This window comes from Stegostoma tigrinum, chromosome 3 (assembly GCF_030684315.1).
Source record: "Stegostoma tigrinum isolate sSteTig4 chromosome 3, sSteTig4.hap1, whole genome shotgun sequence".
NCBI classification, from domain to species: Eukaryota; Metazoa; Chordata; class Chondrichthyes; order Orectolobiformes; family Stegostomatidae; genus Stegostoma; species Stegostoma tigrinum.
Window position 1 is genome coordinate 2369691 of NC_081356.1, and position 23228 is coordinate 2392918.

The window sequence follows — 23228 nt, forward strand, 5'->3', positions numbered from 1 at the left end:
TGATCCACTGGCAGTGGGATCACCTAGCCCCAACTATCACACACTGTTGCCAATGTTCAGCATGCAGGAAGCCCCCTGCTGTAGTTTCACTTAGTGGCGCACTCAGTTAGGAAAACCTGATGTCATTCCCGAAGTGGGCCTGGACAGTAACAGGGAAATGGAGAACATGCCACGCCATGAGGGTACAGACTGTGGTTGAATACATGCTGTTCATGATCAACATAACCTAATTGGCATCAAGTAGAGTTGCTAGACTCATCTGAAATCCATCCCATTGACAAAGGTGTTGTTCTTCATTGGTTTCAGTGCCATATATCAGCAAAGATTAGACTTCACCCGTACTGTCACAGTCCCTCCAACCAATACTGCAATGGGCAGATGCAACAAATAGCTCAGATAGCTGGATTACAACAAAGAATAAATGTTAGAGCAAGATCAATTCTTGCACTGGCCGAGGTTGCCATGAAAGACCTGCCTTCTCAAACTCGCCCCTCTGGTCAAACCATCACTAGTTGTGCTTGTGTCAAGGTAGCCTTACGGTCCAGTAAGCCGATGACAACTTCACTTGTCTGCGTCTTCACATGGAAGGATTTAATGTGATGAGCGGAGGGTGCAGGTGGTATTTCAAGTTTTCAAAAGGAAGATTTGTAAGGAATGAGAGAAAGGACAAGGTAGTTAATGATGGACTATTGACCAAGTGCCATGGGGTACCATGGGTCCAATAGTGCCTCACTTATACACAAAAAAAAACTTCAGTATAAAGAAATAACAGTGTGGAGCTGGAGGAACACAGCAGGCCAGGCAACATCCGAGGTGCAGGAAAGCTGACATCACGGTCCGGGACCCTTCTTCAGAAATGGGGGGGGGGGGGGAGGGAGCTCTGAAATAAAGTGTATAAAGCACTCCCCCACACCACCCCCCTCCACCCAACAAAGCATATTTTTGTCAGTTGAATGCTTTTGCTTTATAAGAACAGTTGGGAAATGGCCCTCAGTCTGGGGTCAGTAGTGATGCCTAGAAGATCTGCGATGCAGGAAAAGCCTTGTGATTAAACAATTGTAAAAGGCATCATTGCGAACTTTAAAATCAAAAAAGGTGTACATGGGGAGGGATGGGACCTGTACTCTGCTCTGTCTGGTCACGTTAAAACAGGCAGTAGTGAGATGTGCACACCTACCCACACCAACTTCCCCAAAATGCATGCTACAGCACCTTTATTGCATGCAGCAATTTCAATTTACAAGTATCACATAATAAAGTAATTCAGATTATTAAACCATTTGTTATGGGTCTTTCAAATCAACAGCCTGAAAATCTCTCAAAATTCCATAATACATTCAGAACCACAATAATTTGATGAGATTTGCATTACTGCAGGCTGATTATCATATTAAACAGGGAATCAACTCAAATTGAAGCTGCTTCATTATTTTCCTGTTGTCCAACTTTTAGTCTGCAAATTGCTCACAATTTGTCATGGACTTCTTAAATAAAGTCTAAGAAAGAGAATTTTCACACAGTCAATGCCCATTAGATTTCTAATAAAAAACAAAAGAACTGCGGATGCTGTAAATCAGGAATATTCCCATTAGATCTCAATTTTATATCAAAATAAACTGACTTTGTAAGTTTAAAAAGTCAGCTTACTTGCATGCATTTTTCCTTCAAAAGGAGTGTATCAAGAGTGCAGTCAGTAAGTGTTATTTGCAGGAACGTTGGAACAGTGATGAACAGTAACATTAACTGTAAAAGCAAGAAGCACCACCACTTTGGGGATGGGGTGGGGAACAAAAAAAGTCTGCGTCTCTTTTTCCATACAGTCACAGCATGAGAGTTGGAACCGGGATCTATGAATTAGGGCCAAGTTGTCAACATAAAGCAACAATTTTGCCTGAATATCAGTACTGAATTTTATCATGGAGCTAAATGAGATGCAGAGGTGGTTATTGTACATTCAAAGTCTAGAAATTCAGTCCTGCAAAAAGAAATCTACTTTCACAAAGCCATATAAAATGAGACATTTGCTGGACACTGCCCACTTTGGGATGAAAGAAAGGTGTTGTTCAAAGTTGTACCAACCCAAGAATCAAAAGTTTTCTAAAAAGCTCCACAAAATTAAAAGTAACAGCTTCAAAGTTCATAGAACCACTGAATCCATACACAGTGTGGAAACAGACCATTTGGGCCATCAAGTCCAGACTGACCCTCAAGAGATCAGGCCACCCACACTCATTCCCCTACATTTCCCATGGCTAACCATTTAGCTTGCACATTCCTGGACACAATGGGCAATTTGCCACAGCCAATCCATCTAACTTGTAAATTGTTGGACTATGGGAAGAAACTTGGAGCACCCATACACCTGGCCGGGGGGGGGAGGAGAGAAGAGAGTGGTGGTGGTGGTGAAGAAGAGGAGGAGATGTCTGTGTGGAGTTCGCGCACATGCCCCAGTCTAGGACCAAACCTGGGTCCATGGTGCCTTGAGGCAGCAGTGCTAACCACCAAGACAGCATGTTGCCCCAGAAAAAGTTCAAAGCTGATGACTAAATATCAGCTTATCTACTGAAAGCCAAAAGCTAGCAACTAACTTACCAGAACACCTTTAACCCAGCCAAACTTCACAACACCTTTACTGTCAACAACATGCTTTGACACAGCCTCTTCAGCTGGGCTGGCTTCCTCTCCATTTGCGTAACCATCCTCAAAAGGCTCCTGCAAAACAAAATCAAAAAAGGTTTTAATCTTATAACTTCTTACTTCAAATCATACACAATTTAGGAAGTTATTTCAGATTTACCTAACAAGATAACCATTACCTACTGCATTCCAAGTTCAAAGAAAAACTGCATTGTGCAATATATCACCTGTGTTATTAGGTTGAAGTTAATGAAAAGAACAAAAAAAAAGAAACAATGCAAGAATAAACCATTTCTCAAGCCAGCTCTATTAACCAATGTTGTGTTCTGGTAAACAGGATATTATGGTGTTGTTTCAGAGTTAACATATAGACAGAATGGGAAGGAACTAGATTTCCCAACAAAATCAGTTTATAGCTGAGGCAGCCACTTCATAAAAACATACAGAATTAAACTTGGCAACTAAAGATCCATTAGCCAACTAACTGCCAAGGCCAAACTCTCAATCCGTAACGAGATCAATGAATCAAATAACCAAGTGCATATTTCACAAAAGCAAGTCACGATTCTAAAGTCTGAGGTTTTTCGAGAGATGAGTAATGCATATTTTAGGATTACAGACGTAGTGTCTTTGGACTGTCAGAGGCTTTCTAAAAAAGGAATTTCATAGGAGGCTTCAAAGTTTCAGGTATAACAGAATAAAAGTATAAATAGAAAATTAGTTGTTAGATAGGAAACAAAAGAAATAAAAAAGGAGTAATGTTAGCAGTTCAGGTTGTAAATGAATCAGTTAAGAATATTAAAGGAATTTTTCAGCTTGGTAGAGAAAGCTAGGAGAATTTTGAAATTGGTTAAGTCTGACAGAGCAAACCGGGGAAAGACTACCGTTTCACATGGGAAACTCCATTGTGATCTCATCAATTAAAAACTATGGACAGTTAGGAGGATTACAAATAAACAATTCCACATTTATCAATGTGGGAAGATTTGTTATTGGGAGCAGTGGAGACAGGCTATTGGTTTCAAACTGGAAGCAAAGTTGACGCAAAAGGAAGATACAGGACTGTAGTAGGGCAATCAAACTACTTTTGGATTCCTTAAACAAGTAGGTACAAGCACAGCAGGGCTGTAAATAAATCAAGGTTTAAAGAGACAGGCGCACATTTATACACACAATCAGAACTTCCCAATTCCAAATGAACCCTCAAAAAGATAACATAGCATCTGCAGCAATCTGATCTTGAACAATAACTATTATGCATTTAAAGAAAAAAAGGGGATAAACACAAATAGACCAGGACATATCAACAGAATTACATAGAGATGGGTGGGAGAGGGGGAAAGAGGGTATTTCAGCTATGAAGTGCAGCTGGATAAGCACAGCTTGTTTTCTTTGGAGCAGAGAAGGCTGTAGGGGACCTGGTCGAGGTGTATGAGATGATGAGGGGCATGGACAGGGTGGATAGAAAGCAACTGTTGCCGTTAGTCAAAAAAGTGTCAAAGACAAGGAAACAATTTTTAACAACTGAAAAAGACGAGCAGTTTAAAAGGAGATTTCAGGAAACAATTTTCCATCCGAGGATGGTGGGGATATGGAATGCACTGCCAGGGAGGGTAGTCAAAACGAGAAACCTCAAATCTTTAAAAGTGTACTTGGGTGTTATGACACATTAAGTGTTCATCAAGGCTACCAGCCTAGTGAGAGAAGGTGGGGCTATGCAGGCAGTAGTATATTTTTGGCAGTACAGACTTAAAAAGGAGGGAGATGATAGATTCTCCAGCACCTGCAGTTCCTGAGATAACAAGGTGTACAGCTGGATGAACACAGCAGGCCAAGCAGCGTCAGAGGAGCAGGAAAGCTGATGTTTCGGGTCTAGGCCATTCTTCAGAAAATTCATTTTTTTGTATATTTATATATTCTGAAGGGTCTAGGCCCTAAACGTCAGCTTTCCTGCTCCTCGGCCTGCTGTGTTCATCCAGCTCTACACCTGGTTATCTCAGACTCAAAGGACCTGTTCTGTACCCTAACTCTGATTCAAAAACTAAGTGGAAATATTAAAATTATAAAATATTTAAAAAAGAGAGAGAAACTCAATAGATCTGGCAGCATCTGCAAAGGGCAGAAAAGTTAATGTTTTAAGCTCAATTTGATATCTTTAGAAGAGGGCTGGAAAATGATTGTTTCACCACCTAACCCAATCGCCACCACCCCCAACTCTCAAGAAAATAGTGGAGCAAGAGGACTGAATGGAACAAAATGTTAAAAAGGTTGCTTGGAGTGAAAGACAAAGGGAGTGCTTATGTGTGGGGGGTGGGGGGGGGGGGGAAGAGGAGAGGAGGAGAAGGAGGTAAGCAAAAGATATGGATGCAGGCTGTCACTTATGATAAGTGTTGCCACTTTTCTAAACAAGTCTTCAAGGCTTCCAAAGAGATTACCAGCATTCCAATATGCAAAAAAAACATTGTTGGTTTCATAAGTCATCATACCCTGCACACGGTAAAATCATAACCCAACAGCCAGATTTTTTTTTTAATTACACAATGAGTACAAACAAGACCCAGGTTAAAAATCAGATGTCACCTGCAGCACCTGTGAAAAATTAACTGCATAACAAACAAAAGGAGTTAGCACGTTACTTTCTACAACAGTGATATCTAGGTATTTCCATCAGCAATAAACTAAAATAGGGAATAGAGATAATGGGAACTGCAGATGCTGGAGATTCCAAGATAATAAAATGTGAGGCTGGATGAACACAGCAGGCCAAGCAGCATCTCAGGAGCACAAAAGCTGACGTTTCGGGCCTAGACCCTTCATCAGAGAGGGGGATGGGGGGAGGGAACTGGAATAAATAGGGAGAGAGGGGGAGGCGGACCGAAGATGGAGAGTAAAGAAGATAGGTGGAGAGGGTGTAGGTGGGGAGGTAGGGAGGGGATAGGTCAGTCCAGGGAAGACGGACAGGTCAAGGAGGTGGGATGAGGTTAGTAGGTAGCTGGGGGTGCGGCTTGGGGTGGGAGGAAGGGATGGGTGAGAGGAAGAACCGGTTAGGGAGGCAGAGACAGGTTGGACTGGTTTTGGGATGCAGTGGGTGGGGGGGAAGAGCTGGGCTGGTTGTGTGGTGCAGTGGGGGGAGGGGATGAACTGGGCTGGTTTAGGGATGCAGTGGGGGAAGGGGAGATTTTGAAACTGGTGAAGTCCACATTGATACCATATGGCTGCAGGGTTCCCAGGCGGAATATGAGTTGCTGTTCCTGCAACCTTCGGGTGGCATCATTGTGGCAGTGCAGGAGGCCCATGATGGACATGTCATCAAGAGAATGGGAGGGGGAGTGGAAATGGTTTGCGACTGGGAGGTGCAGTTGTTTGTTGCGAACTGAGCGGAGGTGTTCTGCAAAGCGGTCCCCAAGCCTCCGCTTGGTTTCCCCAATGTAGAGAAAGCCGCACCGGGTACAGTGGATGCAGTATACCACATTGGCAGATGTGCAGGTGAACCTCTGCTTAATGTGGAATGTCATCTTGGGGCCTGGGATGGGGGTGAGGGAGGAGGTGTGGGGAAAAGTGTGGCATTTCCTGCGGTTGCAGGGGAAGGTGCCGGGTGTGGTGGGGTTGGAGGGCAGTGTGGAGCGAACAAGGGAGTCACAGAGAGTGGTCTCTCCGGAAAGCAGACAGGGGTGGGGATGGAAAAATGTCTTGGGTGGTGGGGTCGGATTGTAAATGGCGGAAGTGTCGGAGGATAATGCGTTGTATCCGGAGGTTGGTAGGGTGGTGTGTGAGAACGAGGGGGATCCTCTTGGGGCGGTTGTGGCGGGGGCGGGGTGTGAGGGATGTGTCGCGGGAAATGCGGGAGACGCGGTCAAGGGCGTTCTCAATCACCGTGGGGGGGAAGTTGCGGTCCTTAAAGAACTTGGACATCTGGGATGTGCGGGAGTGGAATGTCTTATCGTGGGAGCAGATGCGGCGGAGGCGGAGGAATTGGGAATAGGGGATGGAATTTTTGCAGGAGGGTGGGTGGGAGGAGGTGTATTCTAGGTAGCTGTGGGAGTCGGTGGGCTTGAAATGGACATCAGTTACAAGCTGGTTGCCTGAGATGGAGACTGAGAGGTCCAGGAAGGTGAGGGATGTGCTGGAGATGGCCCAGGTGAACTGAAGGTTGGGGTGGAAGGTGTTGGTGAAGTGGATGAACTGTTCGAGCTCCTCTGGGGAGCAAGAGGCGGCGCCGATACAGTCATCAATGTACCGGAGGAAGAGGTGGGGTTTGGGGCCTGTGTAGGTGCGGAAGATGGACTGTTCCACGTAACCTACAAAGAGGCAGGCATAGCTGGGGCCCATGCGGGTGCCCATGGCCACCCCCTTAGTCTGTAGGAAGTGGGAGGAGTCAAAAGAGAAGTTGTTGAGTGTGAGGACGAGTTCCGCTAGGCGGATGAGAGTGTCGGTGGAGGGGGCCTGGTCGGGCCTGCGGGACAGGAAGAAGCGGAGGGCCTTGAGGCCATCTCCATGCGGAATGCAGGTGTACAGGGACTGGACGTCCATGGTGAATATGAGGTGTTGGGGGCCAGGGAATTGGAAGTCCTGGAGGAGGTGGAGGGCGTGGGTGGTGTCACGGACATAGGTGGGGAGTTCCTGGACCAAAGGGGAGAAAATGGAGTCCAGATAGGTGGAGGTGAGTTCGGTGGGGCAGGAGCAGGCTGAGACGATGGGTCGACCAGGGCAGGCAGGTTTGTGGATTTTGGGAAGGAGATAGAAACGGGCCGTGCGGGGTTGGGGAACAATGAGGTTGGAGGCTGTGGGTGGGAGGTCCCCTGAGGTGATGAGGTCATGAATGGTGTTGGAGATGATGGTTTGGTGCTCGGGTGTGGGGTCATGATCGAGGAGGCGGTAGGAGGTGGTGTCGGAGAGTTGGCGTCTGGCCTCGGCGATGTAGAGGTCAGCACGCCATACTACCACTGCGCCACCCTTGTCTGCGGGTTTGATGGTGAGGTTGGGGTTGGAGCGGAGGGAGCGGAGGGCTGCCCGTTCTGCGGGGGAGAGGTTGGAGTGGGTGAGAGGGGTGGAGAGGTTGAGGCGGTTAATAGGGAATACTGCTTTTTAAGATGTGCTATAATTTAACTGCACTATCACCAAAAGCATGCCTAAAGTGAACCAGTAAAAGACAGCTCAGATTTAAGAGTTTATTTTGTATTTATAAAGCATGAGATAAAATTTAAATTGCATCAGGGGTTCTAATAAGGATTTTCTTAAATTTTCCTTTTTGAAAAGGAAAATCTTAACAAATATTTCCTTCAAGGCAAAAGAAAATAACATTTACACTAACATACACAAACAAACACATACATAGTACTAAGCTGTCCCCTCAGAAAGCATAAGAATTTTGCCAAACAATGCTTTTGGAAAAATTTACATTTCCACTTCCTGCTCATATGGGTGTGCACCAAAACAAACCTAGGACAAACCAATTGTTCTAGAGAATTGATGCTCGAGATCATAATTTAAATAGCACATCCAAAAAGAACTGCAGGATCCAAACAAACACTCATCTTGACATTTTTGTCCCTGTGCAATAAACCAGCTTTTCAAAGATAATTTTTAAAAATCTAACCTTTAACCCTGCAATTCAGCTTCTCTATATTTGAATTCAAGTTTCAAAAAGAATCAAAAATCGGAACATTTCCCACTCCAAACAGACTTGGATACATACAATATTTCTTCTATCACCAGATCCTTTTGATGGTGAAAGCGTTATAACTTCTGCAGCATTTAAAACTAACACTGCATAAACAAATTATTTTTAAAATTTCAATTGTAAGTGATAACTGCTTCTTAAATAAGTAATTTAGAATCACAGCTAAATTGCCACAATTCTAACAACTTTGGGGTCTTTATTAAGTCAACTGTAGATCAATGACAAACAATTGTTTACAATCTAATTAGGAGTTATAATTGAATGAATAACTGAAAGCACCCAAAATTGCGAAAAAACACGAACTAATCAAGTTATGGTGCATTAGAAATATTCTACGATTATTTCATCATGTGGAACTTAACAAGAAAAATTTTGAAAATTCAGTAGTGGTAAGGAGAGTATTTGCCACACTTCCTTAACTACCCTAGAGAAGGTGTACAGAATGTTTAGGAAGAATAAAATTAGATTGTTAGTATGCAGTTCTCTAAGAGACATAGCTGAAGGGTTTTTAAGAACTCTAGGCTGAAAGGAAAGAAAGTTGCTCAGTGAAGTAATTGAACCATGGTTTCTAAAGTTATAAAAGAAATGGCCTTAATGTGAACTGCCACCTTAGAGAGGAAGATTGAAGGCAAAACATTAGGTTTAAGTTAGATGTAAAAAAAAATGAGGACTTGATTTATTGGGGAATTTTATACAAAAGGAAATCAATCTGAGCATAATTGCCAAATGCAATGCATAATTGTTTCAAGAAAGGAAAAGTTCTTAAAATAGGTGATTGAGCCTGACAGAAGCTAGAAAATAGGATACCCGTGAACCATTTCAACTCCCCCTCGCATTCCTCAGACGACATGTCCATCATGGGCCTCCTGCAGTGCCATAATGATGCCACCCGAAGGTTGCAGGAACAACAACTCATATTCTGCTTGGGAACCCTGCAGCCCAAATGGTATCAATGTGAACTTCACAAGCTTCAAATCTCCCCTTCCCCAATCGCATCTCAAAACCACCCCAGCTTGTCCCCGCCTGCCTCCCACCTATCCCCTCCTCCCACCTCAAGACCCAGCCCCCTACTAGCCTCATCCCGTCCCCTTGGCCTGTCCATCCTCCCCAGACTGACATATCCCCTCCCCACCTACATTCACCTTCACTGGCTGCATCCCCACATCTTTGACCTGTTTGTCTCCTCTCCACCTATCCATCTTCTGTCCACCCCCCACTCTCTCCCTAATTTATTACAGAACCCCCTAAACCTCCCCATTTTCTGAAGGAGGGTCCAGGCCCGAAACATCAGCCTTCCTGCTACTCTGATGCTGCTTGGCCTTCTGTGTTCAGAGCTGTACACCCTGTTATCTTAACTAGAATACACAGCACCTTTTAAGTGATAGCAGCTCCAACATGAGGATGAAGTGAATGAGCTGGAACTTAAATAGAGATCAAAATTAAGAAATCCACAAAAATAGACAGCAGTTACCCCAGGCTAACAAAACCAACCAGAGAATGAAAATTGCGATCATGTTGGAGTCAGCGTTGGAAAGTTAGAATTGGAAGCAAGGCAAATGTAGTCAAACTAGAAGAAAGAGGAGCATCCACAAAAATGTAAAACTCACCGTGCGATAGAAGGACTGCCTAGGTGTTTAAAAATTGGGGGCTGAAATGAGCAAGCGCTAAAAAGAGTTTAAAGAGAGTACAAAAACAAATTGCTGTTTCAAAACAGTGGCTGCAGTTCTGAGGGGAAGTCTCTGCCAATGACAGCAGCTAACAAGCAACTACTGATTAAGCAGTAATTGAAGTTCAGATTGCACAAGATATGAAGCTGGGGGGGGGGGGGGGGGGGGAGGTAGCAGGGTTGGTGTGCTGCACAGAGATGCATCAATACAGGTTGATTGATGACTATCACTAGCCACAGACCAATGGCAGAAACCTTTTTTTGCATCCCAACAAGCAGAACATTGGTTCAAGTATCTAAGCAAGTTGGCCAGAGGTAGGCAGCGTGTTCATGATGGGAATACAGTTTTAGTTCATGATGGTTTATATTGGCTGACCCGGAGCCCGAGTCTTATTAGTTGTAGTAAATAATTAATGCTTTTTACAGAAATCCGAACAAGATTTTCAGACCAATGTTGATAGAAAGCAAAGTTAATTGGAGCACTGTCCATTCCATAAAGTCTTTAACATTCGTTAGGACTCCAGATATAGCAGGTCAGGATTTACAGCAGGTCACCAAACAGTACACGGGCATTGTGGGTAAGCCAACAGCAGGTGGACTGCAGCGGTTCATGAAGGTAGCTCATCACCACCTTCAAGGGCAACAGGGATGAGCAATAAATGCTGGCCCAGCCAGCGATGCCCACATCCCTCAAAGTGAATAAATTAAGTAAAGTACATATGCTAATCAAAAAAATTAGGAACAGATTTTTTTTGAATTCATTCACATGATGAGGGAGTTGCTGGCTAGGTCTAGTCCATCCCAAGACAGAAGAGTCAACCACATTGTTGTGGGTCTGGAGTCATGTGTGGGCAACACCAGGTAAGGATGGCAGTTTCCTTCCCCTTTGGTTCCAGTGAACCAGGTGGGTTGTTCTGAAAAAAAAAAAGTCAGTGGATTGGTCATCAGACTCTTCATTCCATATATTTATTATAAATTTAAAATCCCAATCTGCCATAGTGGGATTCAAACCTAGTTCCCTAGAATGTTGTTACAGAGGTAGTAGGAACCACTGATGCTGGAGAATGAGATAACAGCGTGAAGCTGGATGACCACAGTAGACCAAGCAGCAGAGGAGCAGGAAGGTTTGATATTTCGGGTCGAGACCCTTCATCACCCCAAAACGTCAAACTTTCCTGCTTCTCAGATGCTGCTTGGCCTGCTGTGTTCATCCAGCTTCACACCGTGTTATCCCTAGAACATTCCCTGGGTCTCTGGATTAACAGGCCAGTGATAGAACAGCTAAGCCAAACCCTCCCCTCTAAAGAAGTCAAAATCAAACAAATACACAGTGAGATTTAAAGGGAATTGGACCTAAAAGTCCCATTTTTAACTGAACAGATGACGCAGGTCAATAGGGTGGTCAAAAAGGCATATGGCATGCTTTCCTTCATTGGGCAGGGTATTGACTACAGGAGTTGGCAGGTCATGTTACAGTTGTATAGGACTTTGGCTCGGCCACATTTGGAGTACTGTGTACAGTTCTGGTCGCCACATTACCAAAACGATGTGGATGCTTTAGAGAGGGCGCAGAGGAGGTTCACCAGGATGTTGCCTGGTATGGAGGGTGCTAGCTATGCAGAGAGGTTGAATAGATTAGGATTATTTTCATTAGAAAGACAGAGATTGAGGGGGGACCTGATTGAGGTCTACAAAATCATGAGGGGTATAGACAGGGTGGATAGCAAAAAGCTTCCCCCTGCCACCCAAGTGGGGGACTCAATTACTAGGGGTCATGAGTTCAAAGTGAGAGGAGGAAAGTTTAGCGGAGATATGCGTGGAAAGTTCTTTACACAGAGGGTGGTGGCTGCCTGGAACACGTTGCCAGCAGAGGTGGTAGACGCAGACACGTTAGTGTCTTAAGATATATTTGGACAGGTACATGGATGGGCAGGGAGCAAATGGGCACAGACCGTTAGAAAATAGATGACAGGTTAGACAGAGGAACTTGATCAGCACAAGCTTGGAGGGCCGAAGGGCCTGTTCCTGTGCTGTAGGTTTCTTTTTCTCTTCACTTCATGACAAAAAGAGACAAATCCGCAAATTAGAATCTTTCAACTTCCAAGAGGTTTTGATAAAAAATAAAAAGGCTACAAAAAAAGGGACTGGTGTGGAGAATAAAGTTCAGCTACAACTTATTTGCATTGCGATGAAGCTGAAGCACAATCAGCAACAGGAATAGTTGTGGGGAAGCTGACAGCAGGCAGTTTTCAAGCAAGCAGTATCAGATAGATTAGAATGTTCATGCCCAAAATGCTGAATCTACGTTAAAAAAAAAGGATGAAAACAAACATGCAACTTTACCAATATCAGATTTTACTGGGGGTGATAGGTGTTGAAATCAAGGAGGCAATCAGCTTATGTTTCTAAAATAAATTAAAGACAAAACATTACAAAGTAGAATGATTAAGATTTTGCATGAAAGTTGTAAAATTAGCTGTTTGTGGGAACTGCATGCTGCAGAAATATTCAAGCCAGGCAGTACAGAGATAAAAGACTGGTCTGGATGGTAAAGAACTGGCATATCAGAAATGGTTTAACATGAAATCCTGTAGTCATGAAAAAGAGGAAGTTGTGTCAGAAACAGAAATGATACGAGAGTGAAATATTGATTGGTACAAATAAATTTAATCCCAAAAATGTAAAATAACCAGAAAAGAGCAATCTGCTAAAACTGACAAAGATAAGCTTGGATCGTGTTAGAAAAACATCACAATGCAAACAGCGTGAAATTCAGAAGGTCTAAACTTCAGATGCATTCAAGAAATGCTTAGAGTCAGAGCGCTACAGCACAGAAACAGACCCTTTGGTCCAACCCAATGCTAACCAGATATCCTAAAGTAAATCTAGTCCCATTTGCCAGCATTTGGGCCATATCCCTCTAAATATGAATTGTACCAACCTCCACCACCTCCTTCTCTTTGCGCATTCCTAAAAGCATTGGTATCATGATGTGTTTAAAATTTTACTAATATCAGTAAAACACATTGACACTATGAATATTAAGTGAAGACACACTTGAAGGCAGCATTGTAAATTGATACATTCATATTTGTCTACAAATCAAGAATTTTGGATTTTTGTCACAATAATTAAAAGATGGATTGTGTTTCAAATTCTATCATCCAAAGTGGGGACAAATTCACCTCTCCTCAGCTAGTTGCAACAGATTTAATAGGTACAGAAAAGAAAATTTACATTTGCAAAGAAACATACAAATCTTCATCTCAAATGCCTCTAATCTTAGCAAATTTAAAGTTCATGCAAGTTTCCCTGATATCAACTTCAGAGATTATTTGCTCTCATGTTACACATTGTATTCTACCTTATACTGCAATACAATGTGTAACATCAATGGCAACACAATCTCTGTAGATAGGTTAAATGTGCTTCACTACCATGCATTCAATATAATGTTTGCCCAACAGTGGCCAAGAACATATTCATAAATCTTTGTTCCTATTGTTAATGCCAACAACTCCATGCACCAGACATTGCTTCTTCTGTAGCTTGACAAGATTTATTGTGTGAAAAGTACTGTTGTGTAGTTTCAGGTTACAATAACGCTGAACTTAAAATCTGTAACTAAACTCCCCATTCCAATAAAGGGAATTTCAGATTAATCTTCATTATGAATGCTCAGAATAGTTGTTCCTCCAGCCATCTTTCACACGCAGGAAATTTAAAAGTCAAACTTTGAATACATAGCAGCCTATTCACATGAACTGATTACTTTTCTGACCTGTCATTCGTTGCAGGTTAGATTAGATATAACCTGGTCCCACCTTCCAATTACAAAAGTCACAATTATGAACACTTACCACCACTCACTAAATCACCAAACTCTCAACAACTGCCTGCTTTGCAGTAGCTTAAAGTTATGCCGATGCCATAAATAATACCACAAATGGTGGTCAGATGCACTTCACAGAACATGATAAAGATTTGAGGCACCTTGTTTAGCCACACAGGGCAGAATTATTTGATTATTTCAAAAAAAAAAATGGTGTAGGGTATGAGTGATAATGGGAACTGCACATGCTGGAGAATCCAAGATAACAAAGTGTGAAGCTGGATGAACACAGCAGGCCAAGCAGCATCTCAGGAGCACAAGAGATGCTGCTTGGCCTGCTGTGTTCATCCAGCTTCACACTTTGTTATCTTGCTGTAGGGTATGAGCTGGTTAAGTATCAAGAGGCTAGCCACCTCCACTGCTGACAAAACTCACTGCAATCCCTGCCAACCAGCTCGTGAAGGATGGACAGGCAAGAACAAGAAGAAAATATTTTTGTGAAATACAAACAAGACAAATATCACAGACCACCGGAGGTACCAGCTGTCCAGATGTTATGGCCCACTGGTTGAGGCCTACATCTCAGATCATGAATGCAGCTATTTTAAACTCTGCTTGCACCCACCCACTAAGTGAGAAAATCAAAGACCATAGTAGTGCTAAAGAGACTCAGGCGGTCTGTGGGGATTGAAAAGAGCTAATGTTGAGTCTCACGACTGATTCACCTCTCTCACCAGATTCTACCATATCTCCCAAGTTTCTCCAGTACTTAGCTTTTATCCCATAACTTCTTCCCTTAGTACTCTGGAACACAGCTCATCTGGTCTTGGTGATTTTTCCATTTTCAAAAGTATGAGGTACTTATGTTGACCCAATACCCTGTTTAATCCATCCAAAGCTTCATATTACACCTCTGTTCAATTACAATGTTTGCTTCATCCCAGATGCAAACATAGGTGAAGTTAATGAGCATATCCTCCTCTAGTTAACCAAGAAAAGGAATGGAGTAGAACCAATTAGAAATCAAAGTTATCAGCTTTCTCCTGGACTTATAGAAGTTGAATTTTCTTGCAATATCAATATTTTCATGCCCTCAAGTCCCAAAACACCTCATTTGAAGTTTTACTCCCGCACTTCCCACAGTAATGAGATTTTGACATCTGTTTTTTTCTTCACTCTTGCCTTATCCTAAAGGCAGCATGAAATACAATGTTATGTATAAGATTTCCATCTTTCTTAATTTGCTCTGACTAATCTTTAACTCCTCATTGTAAGCCAGCTACTGATCTAATACACATGGGCTGGAAATAGCAATCTCAGTCTATTTTGGTTTAACCCTCTCAGTTTAGTAAAATAAATGTTTTTCCCACTTAAATATTCAGTGTATCTTTAAACCTATCCTCCTTCATACTACAACGATATAGTTATGATCTCTTGCACTAAAACCCACCCATCCAATTCCTTCCTGAACTGTCCATCCTCTTGATGGACTTGCTACATACTGATTAATAAACTGTTCTGAACGCATTTCAAGAGATCGGCACCTCCCGAAACATTGCACTGCAAGTTTATCCTATCATTAATAATAGAACATTCAAAGTCCCTTTCGGGCCTTACTCCAACAGTTTAGAATTATGTATGACTGCAGAGCTACAATATACTCCCACTGGCCTTTCCCTTTCAGATCTGAAGGGGCACTGGGCTGGAAGCAGTAGCCAGGCATGCTGAGTTTCTCCAGCTGTGTGGTTATTGCACATTTCTAGCATCCACAGTTGTTATTTTGGCCTTTTTCTTTTTGCAGTTCAACTCCCAGATTTGATGCTGTTTCTGGCCTCAGCTCAAATTGCTTCTTGAACCAATGTTACGAACAGACCACCATCATTTGCTCACCATATATTAAAAAAATCCTATTATTATATATTTCTAAGATCTGTATGCAATACTGTAAAGTTGACAATAACTTTGGCAAAATTGTTTGCAAATTAATATGGCAATGTTTAATTCTAAGTGGTAAAATATCTTGTTCTGCCTCAAAATTGTACAAGTTGTTATTTTACAGGTCAGTGCATTAAGAAAGGGGAATTTTTATTCACCTTGAAGGCGGAATATGGTAGCGCAGATTACAACTAATTGAAGCATCTGATCCCAGCTTTACAGATCAAAATGTGTCAAGTTTCAATTTGCGAGCTTCAGCAAGTTAAAGCAAACTTTGTGTTCCAGATTTAAGTCCTAGTTTTGGTCAGATGGGTACAAGGAAAGATTCTTATCTTTCGTTATCCAACTATCACTGCAATGATTAGATCTTAAATTTCAAAAAAGAGGACCAGAAGACACTGCAGACATGCCTGCATTGAAATGTTATACCAATATATTCTGATATTTTTTCAATTTGTAAAATACCATAAAGCACCCAAGGGATGTGCAATTTTGCTGAAAAATGTTACAACAAATAGTGAGGTGTGGAGCTGGAGGAACGCAGCAGGTTAGGCAGCATCAGAGCAGCAGGAAAGTTTACATTTCAGGTCTGGACCCTTCTTCAGAAATGGAGAGGGCAGTAACAGAAGGTGGGTAGTGGAACAGATAGGTGGGAGAGAAGATGGGCAGGTAAAAAAGGAGGTGGGGATGAGGGGTATGCTGGTTTTAGGAATAGGTCTGATCTGGAGAGATTTTGAAGCTAGTAAAGTCTATTGTATCTGCTGTTCCTGATGTGGCCTCCTCTACATTGGGGAGACGAAGAAGTGAAGGCTCAGAGGCCGCTTTGGGACGCACCCATGCTCAGTTTGCGACAAACAACAACACCTCCCAGTCGTGAACCACTTCAACTGTCCCTCCCACTCCTTGGATGGCATGTCCATCCTGGGCCTCATCCAGTGTCACCTGGAAGCTAGAGGAACAGCACCACATATTCCACCACGGGAGCCTACAACCCAACAATCTTAAATGTGGGCTTCACTAGCTTCAAAATTTCCCCAGCCCCGGCCTCATCTTAAGACCAGCCATCTTCCCTCCCATATATCTGCTCTACCATCCAATTCCATCACCGCGCCTCTCTATTTCAGAGCCCCTTTCCCCTGCCCCGTTTCTGGAGGGGGGTCTAGGCCCGAAACATCAGCCTTCCTCCTACTCTGATGCTGCTTGGCCTGCTGTGTTCATCCAGCTATCCTGCATTGAAATAACAAGATGTAAAATGTCTGAGATGAACACAGCAAGCCAAGCAGCAGAGGAGCAGGAAAGCTGATGTTTCAGGCCTAGACCCTTCTTCAGAAATGAAGAATTTTCCTGCATCGTTCAGCATCTGGTGCTAAGTTACACACACATAAAATGAGTGGTATTGTTCACTTCCTATGCATGTGGGTGCCATTTAATAAACGCAGAACCGACAAAATAAAAAAAAAGTACAACATGGAAAATGTTCTATTGTGGGGATTTCTGCACTCCCACCCAGCTTTTATATAAGAAACAATCGGCCTACAGGAAGCGACAAAACATTGTCTGTTGCACAAAACAAAACAAGCTTATTTTCTGCCAAGTGTTATCTGATTAGAGAATTACACTGGTAACAAATTAAAAGAGACACACTTAAACTACAACCCTGCCGAACACAATGAAGGTTTGTTCTCCACAGGAGAACAGCGTGGTTGCAGACGGAGAGATCATTGATCAGAGAATGCTGGATGAGAAATACACAAAGCCCACACTTCCTGCTCTCTGTGGTGGGTGGAGTCAATTTCGTCATTGTTTTTCAAAGTCGCAGTGTTTGTGCATTCAAAAATCTATCCACTTCAAAGCCACTAATGGACAATTATTTCCAAATCAGATAAACCAATGAAATGTAGGTGGAGGTTTTGCACTCCATGCATTAAACAAGGGTAGCCGATGCCCCAACTCCTAACAAGAAATCTCACCAAATCAAGCTCCAGTCACTGAGCAAAAACTGATACTGTTGGAAATAGATACAAGAAGAAGAAAAAAAAAATCAGTCGACGTCCTCAGAACTCAGCTGACTGACCAGCTTCTCAGTAAATTACAAGCCTCCACAATGAAGTGCTGACCTACCACCTTGGGACTGTTGAAGGCCTCAGCTTCAGTGTGTTAAAAATCAGCAAGAAGCACTTTTTCCTCCAAGGTGTCTGTCTGTCTCTCTCTCTCTCTCTCTCTCTCTCTCTCAGGGTAGGGCAAGACACAAGGGCAGGGGAGGCCTCCAGTGACCACGTGCCCGTGCCTCAGCTGGAAACAGGGGCTGGAGCTTCCAACTGTGCTCATTGTCTGAATGTTACAGAGCTTCTGTCATTTCCTTCAACTTCAGAATTCTGATTGAAACTGCCAGCGTATGCAGCTGCACTGTGCAACTGGCATCGGGCAAGTATCTGGGAAGAGAATTTCCTGGGTGAGGCTCCATTGCAATTTCAGAAGGGAGGGGCATTGAAGAGAATATGCTAGAAATCGGAAACAAAAACAAATTGCTGGCAAAAAAAAAACTTAGCAGGTCTGGCAGCATCTGTGGGAAGAAAGCAGAGGGTTAAATGTTTCAAGTCTGGGTGACTCTTTAGAACAGTGAAGGAGTTCATTTTGCTTTCTCTCCGCAGACACTGCCAAGTTTCTCTAGAAATTTCAATCTTTGTTTGTGGCAATAAAGCAGAATCTGTTCATCGGTCTCACACTCCAGAGGGCTCAATTAGTTGGGAGAATTGCAACACAACCAAGTTTAATTCTCTACGCAGCTCCTCCTGTAAAATTGGGAGGATTGGAGCAGAGTGTACTGAACTGAGAAGCAGAATCAAGTCAGAGAACCTACACCCTAATTCACGTCACTGCAACTAGTGCAGCATAAAGGCCCAAAACGTCAGCTTTTGTGCTCCTGAGATGCTGCTTGGCATGCTGTGTTCATCCAGCTTCACACCTTGTTATCTCGGATTCTCCAGTTTCACTGGTTGTTGCTCTAGTCTTCCTGCTTTTAAACAAACATTTTTCCCACTAAGTTTGAGGAAAAATTAAAAAAGCTTCCAAACTACCTAGCTGACTGAATTCAAAATCCACATGCAGCTACTTGTAAACGTCAATTCATAAGGGAATTGACAGGGGTTTCTCCTGTGTCATTTTCATAGTCTTATAAATTTTAAGATTGAGTTTGATCCTCCATACTTAAACTTGTACTTTCACCATGAGGTTGCTGCAGATTAGAGGCTAGGAGAACACTAATAATATAACCATGACGTGATAATCTGAGGCAAGGCTTTTATTTTGGGTTTAGAACACACAAATCCTCACTATAGTTATTATACAGCAACCTGCTTAATTGGCTTCCCATCCACCACCTTCAATTGCTTCCATCACACTCGCAGAAACAGCAATGCATATTATCAGTGCCAAGCCATTCTGATTTTGAGCAGATTCCCTGCACTGTCACTGGATCAAAAACCTGGAGGCATCTTTCCTAACAGCATTGTGAGCAGACCTATATTACATCAGTGCACTTCAAGAACTGCTCCAACATTTCTCAACGGCAAATGGGCAAATGCCAGATTTAGCATTGGGACATACCACATTAAAAAAGGAGAGAGAGAGAGAGAGCGAGAGAGAGAAATCTGTATAACGATTATAACTGCACTGCAGAGATGGCTAGCAGCATTTCTCACATCCACTAAAACTAAAAGAAAATTAACATAGCTAAAAGAGGAGAATAAATTGGAACAGGGTGCATAGAAACCCTGAAACTGATACTTAGTTTTGTCAAGATTTTTAACCCTCACTCTTAAATATTTCATCAGTATAGGATAAGGGGTGGAGGTGTCATTCAGAAGTAATCTGAATGGCAACCACACAATAAAACATTGTTAGCTTCCATTTCCTCTATAATGAAACCAAAGTAATTGCTTTCTTCCTTTGGCCAAGTGAACAGCTCAGCAGGATGACATCTTTTGTTCTTTGTGTGAGGATTCAACATAGCTTCCAGAAACAAAACATTTAAAACCTGAAAAGGCAAGGTTACCTTGTGGCATAGAGATAGCAAGGTGTAGAACTGGATGAACACAGCTGGCCAAGCAGCAGAGGAGCTGGAAAGCTGATGTTTCAGGCCTAGACCCCTCTTCAGGAAATATCTTATGGAATCCTACTCAAGCTGTTGCAATGCTATATTGTATGTTGTTTACCCAGCTGACAGTGGGATGTGCATGGTTTTAATCAGAACCATGCAACATATAGCAGTCAGTATGACAAAAAAAAACCTACTAATTACAAAGTCTCTGTGGGTTAGCATTAAAATGTGATCCTTGGAATTACTTCCCGGAGGAACAGAAATCAAAATTAGAAAATCTAATTTTTCTTGGTATACTACAAGCATATGAAAAAGATCCTTTCTGACAAAGGGTCTAGGCCTGAAACGTCAGCTTTTGTGCTCCTGAGATGCTGCTTGGCCTGCTGTGTTCATCCAGCCCCACACTTTGTTACCCCTTTCTAGCAATACAGCTTTGGGAAGTTACCTATATGCCACTCTTACATCCTATTGTTATTGTTGTTCAATATCCAATTCATCCAGTCACCAAGAAGGCTTCCTATTGCTTTCATGTACACTCATGGCACCATGGCAATGGCTCTACCTGAGCCCAGAGGCACAGGTTCAAGCCCCACCTGCTCCAGGGGTGGGGCATTACATCTTGGAACAGACAGCTTACAAAACATTGTTGGGCAATTTCCAGCTGTGTGCAACCTTTGGAAATTCAGGCTCCAGAGGAATGATCAACATCTCAGCCCTCACCCAGGAGGTTAATATGAAAATAGATTCAGCCACAGGGGCTACCGGAGGCAAAGCTACCATTTCTCCCTCACCCCACCCAATGTGGCATTGCTCTCACTACAAATTAAAAAAGGTCCTGCAACAGTCCCATCTCCCCATGCCCCCAGCCAAGCATGTCCCTCCTCCCCTGCCAAGGTTTGGCAGTACCATGCCTGGTACACGTTGTAAAGAATCAAATCAAGTGTAGCGAAAGCTGGTGGCATTTAAAAGTTGACATTTTCTCCTAAACTTTCCAATTTAAAAAAGACTTTGATAACCTATAGTAGAAAAAAAAGTCAAGTCAATTATTCAGGCACTTCAAAGTTTTAAATGACAAAGCACATCCAGGTCACTTAACCCACTAAACACAGGCAAACAGAAATCCGACAGCCAGAGCTATCAGTTAAACATAAACATGCAAATAAGGGACAAGAATAGGCCATTCTGCCTTCACCCCATTCTGACACTCAATAGGGCCATGGGTCACAGAAGAAGCCAGAGTGCTCATGCAGCTCCAAAGAGAGTCGCCTCAGTATTCCATATATTTCCACAACAGAGCCAAGCCATCCATCATGTATCCACCCATTTCAATTCCCTCTAAATCACACAGATCCCAGATTGAAATTCACCAAAAAGGACCATTTACAAAAGGATGGACATTTAAAAGCTGAATCAAATCAATATATATTTACACATTTAGTAAAAGTTTCCAATTATGTCCAGATCATTTCTTACTTCAAAAGTAAGATACAACTTAGTTTGCAAGATTCAAAACCTATCACAGGATGGGGCTACTTTCTGCACTTCACAGTTGCATTTATTTAAAATAAAATCATAAGCAGGGACTGATCGCTCCAATTCAGATTGGAAAGGATGCAAATGCTTAGAGACTTAAATCACATGATCAGGGGCTTAACTGGTTCTTAATAGCTGTAGACAATCCAGTTTGACAACAATGTCTCTGCAGTTGTATTCATGTTAGGACATGTTTGTTCATTTGCTTCATCATAACCTATTTCCTCAATTATTTTGCAATTGCAAAATTAAGAGTTGTGATCCATGTTGCAAACATATTTCATAACTATGAAAAGTGACGACATGCATTTTCTACTGGTGTCAATACTAACTGGACAATGATTTTGCATCAGAGATAGAAGGAACTGCAGATGCTGGAGAATCTGAGATAACAAGGTGTAGAGCTAGAAGAACACAGCAGGTCAAGCAGCAGAGGAGCAGGAAGGCTAAAGTTTTGGGCTTAACCTCCCTTTTCTGAAGGAAGGCCTAAGAGGGTTCTGAAATAAATAGGGAGAGAGAGGGAGAGGCAAATAGGAGATGGATAGAGAAGATAGGTGGAGAGGAGATAGACAGATCAGAGGCAGGGATGGAGCCAGTGAAGGTGAGTGCAAGTGGGGAGGTAGGGAGGGGATAGGTCAGTCTAGGAAGGATGGACAGGATGAAGTTGGTAGGTAGGATGGGGGTGGGACTTGAGGTGGGAGGTGCAGTTGTTTAATGTGAACTGAGCACAGGTGTTCTACAAAGCTGTCCCCAAACCTCCGCTTGGTTTCCTCAATGTAGACGAGGCCACAATGGGTACAGCGGATGCAGTACACCACATGGGAGATGAACATCTGCTTGATGTGAAGGTCTACTTGTGGCCTGGGACAGGGGTGAGGGGTGGAGGTGTAGGATCAGGTGTAGCACTTCCTGTGGTTGCAGGGGAAAGTGCTGGGTGTGGTGGAGTTGGAGGGGAGTGTGGAGTGAACAAGAGAGTCCCAGAGGGGATGCTCTCTCTGGAAAGCGGATAAGGGTGGGGAGGGAAAAACCGTCTTGGTGGTGGGGTCGGATTCCAGATGGCAGAAGCGTCAGAGGATGATGCGTTGGATCCAGAGGTTGGTATGGTACCTGAGGACGAGGGGAATTCTTTTTTGATTGTTATGGGGGGTGGGGGGGGGGGGGGGGCGCGCGCATCATGGTATGAGGGATGAGTTGCAGGAAATGCAGGAAACACTGTCAAGGGCATTCACAGCCACTGGGTCCAGGGGAGGTCAGGGGGGTGGTGTTTGTGGTCCTTGAAAAACGAGGACGAGGACAAGGACATGAGATGTACAGGAGTGGAACGCACTGAACAAACTGCACCTCCCAGTCGCAAACCATTTCAACTCCCCCTCCCATTCCACAGATGACATGTCCATCCTGGGCCTCCTGCAGTGCTACAATAACACCATCTGAAGATTGCAGGAACAGCACCTCGTATTCCGCTTGGGAACCCTGCAGCCTAACGGTATCAATGTGGACCTCAAGCTTCAAATCTCCCCTTCCCCCACTGTATCCCAAAACCAGCCCAGCTTGTCCCTGCCTCCCTAACCCATCCATCCTGCCACCCACCCCCATCTCCTAGCCTCATCCTGCCCCCTTGGCCTGTCAGTCCTCCCTGACTGACCTACCCAAACTCCCCTGTACTGGCTCCATCCCCGCCTCTGACCTGTCTGTCTTCTCTCCACCATTATCTATCTGCCTCCCTCATTTCAGAACCCCCTTCCCCACCCCATTTCTGAAGGAGGGTCTCTGCCCAAAGCACAAGCCTTCCTTTTCCTCTGGTGCTGCTTGGCCTGCTGCGTTCATCCAGCTCTACACCTTGATA

The 23228-nt window shown here is 43.4% G+C and overlaps 1 protein-coding gene across 2 annotated transcripts in view; it reads right to left on the reverse strand.

Moving 5' to 3' along the window:
* Positions 1-2712, reverse strand: part of LOC125450110 (solute carrier family 12 member 2) — a 142089-nt gene extending 139377 nt beyond the window's left edge. For both annotated transcript variants that reach the window (XM_059642703.1, XM_059642698.1), the window contains exon 1: positions 2593-2712. The gene's annotated coding sequence lies outside the window, so the exon portion shown is untranslated. The remainder of the gene's footprint in view (positions 1-2592) is intronic.
* Positions 2713-23228: the final 20516 nt, after the last annotated feature.